Below are 2,500 nucleotides of genomic sequence, written 5' to 3' on the forward strand. Positions count from 1 at the left end.
AGAGAGAGAGAGAGAGGGAGAGGGAGAGGGAGAGAGAGAGAGAGAGAGAGGAGAGAGAGAGAGAGAGAGAGAGAGAGAGAGAGAGAGAGAGAGAGAGAGAGAGAGAGAGAGAGAGGGGGGATGCTGAGTGTTTACACGGGATAATACTGGATTACTTCAGGGTTAGGTTTCCTGCTTGAGGGCAGATCAGGGTGATTTACGGGTGGAGTCAGTGACATTGATTGTTCACAGTGCGTCTCCCAGAGGTTCTCCTACGATACAAGCCGCTTATCTTTTGATCACAGGTTTATGTCATTGACCTCAGGTCTACCACCGCCACACTTGTGATTTGCTTGTCATGTGCTTGCGTGTGTGTGTGTGTGTGTGTGTGTGTGTGTGTGTGTGTGTGTGTGTGTGTGTGTGTGTGTGTGTGTGTGTGTGTGTGTGTGTGTGTGTGTGTGTGTGTGTGTGTGTGTGTGTGTGTGTGTGTGTGTGAGAGATACCTGGTCCCTCCTCTGTACTGCAGCAAGCATCCAAGATCTGAGGGGCAGAGATAAACAAAGACAGTTTTTGTTATCATCATCATCATCATCATGATCATCATCATCATCATCATCATCACCACCAAAGTGCCAAAGTTTCCATTTCAGTTGTTGTTATCTTTAATGTAGGGTGACCGGGGGGGTTATAAATTCATGAAAATGTCCGGCTTTCACCGACCGTTTGCATATACTTAAATTGACTGGCGCATTGCACAGAATACTACGGTACTCTGTTGCGTGTGTGACGTAATCCCTGAGAAGCTTTGTGGGCGGCTCTACAACTACACACACAAACAGAGGAAGAGGGGACAGAGCGCACCGCAGTGCCACAATGCCAAAGAATGTACTTTTACAGATGAACTGCAGAAGAAATTCCAAATGTACCGGCCCGTCGGAACTAATGGGAGGCGGAGAGCACAGTGTGCAAAGCTTGCACATAAACGTGTGTCCAATAAAGGTGCAGGCGATCTTAAAGCGCACATGGACATGTGCAAGTTGAGAGTTTGCAAGTTGAGAGTTTGTCTGCAAAGTTGACAGACTTCTTCGTTAAACCCAGGAAAACAGAGGATGCTGTAAAGTAAATGCAGCGGAGGGTGCGTTTGCATTTCATACTGTGAAACATCACAATCTATGGATTGCACAAGTGCCTTGCTAAAAAAGGCATTTCCAGACTCTGACACTGCCAAAAAGTTCAGTAGTGCGCACACTAAATCCGAAGCCAATGTGTTATAGCGCCCCACTCGACTCGATTGATGTCGCACATGAAGCACTCAAATCAAATCCAGTACTGTGGTGTTTCTACAGACAGGAGTAACCACGGAGCAGTGAAAATATTCCCAATCATAATACAGTACTTTGACTGGAAGAGGGGTGGCATGCAAACAAAATGAATCGAGGTTAAATACACCAAATGAGAAAGCAGAAACCATTGCACAATATCTCATTGAAACATGGCAAAAAAACGATTTGTCTGAAAAAGATATTTGTTAACTGGATTTTTTATTTTCTATTATTTCATATATGTTGTTATTTATTTTTGTCCAGTAAGACTTGAAAAGAGAGCTATTATTTTGTTACAGGTTGATTTTTAAGTTATTATTGTGCCATTAAGATTTGTCAGATAATTCTAGGCATAATCAAGCATGCTGATTGTTGAGTAACTTTGTTTTGGTGTGTCTTTGGTTATAGAGAGATATTGTTGTGTTATATACAGTAAAATAATATAAATAATAATTGTATATCCATAGAGAGGAGGCATACTTCAAATATATTAAAACAATAATGCATCTTTGAGTAAACGTTGAGTATCATGCGTTGCTCATGGGACGGGGTTGCACGCCGTGCAACCAGTCTGTGAGCAGAAGCATGCACATGCACGGATGTGCACACGCGTGCACACAGGAATGCGCTGCACTCGACTGATGCGCCAACTCGCTAAGTACTACTTTGCATAACAATATGGCCGGTCGTCAGGTGTGTTCAAATACGTTCTCAGATACATTCACACAAAACTTGTGAATGAAATGTGTTACATTCCATTCGTAGAGGCAATTAGGCACCGTCTTTAGTCTGTGCTATTGTAACAGAGTTAGAAATTATATTTGTTTGCATGTGAATTTTATCTAAATTGAGAAACATCATACCGTATTTGTTTTGGGAGCCACCTGTGACGTGTTGAGGTCATTGTATATCGCACTGCATGTCCCTGTGGGGATACCGTATCTACCCAGCAGTTTTGGTACCCGTTTGCTGAGGTAGGTTCCCCTTTGAAGTGTAGCTCCGCTATAACATAGTGCATAACGCTCACTGTATTACATAATGTGTTGGTTTGACCGCTGGTATTGGATCTATGTGTGTGTTGCGTTTTGCAAACGTTAGAACTGGGGAAACGTGCTATGGCTCGAAAACTTTCTCATGCTGTCTGAGCCGGCACAACTCTGCAACGCTTCAATACTGCCACCTGGTGGCTGATCGGCGAG

This window comes from Notolepis coatsorum (genome assembly GCF_963971535.1).
Source record: "Notolepis coatsorum genome assembly, chromosome: 6".
In the NCBI taxonomy this organism is placed as follows: domain Eukaryota; kingdom Metazoa; phylum Chordata; class Actinopteri; order Aulopiformes; family Paralepididae; genus Notolepis; species Notolepis coatsorum.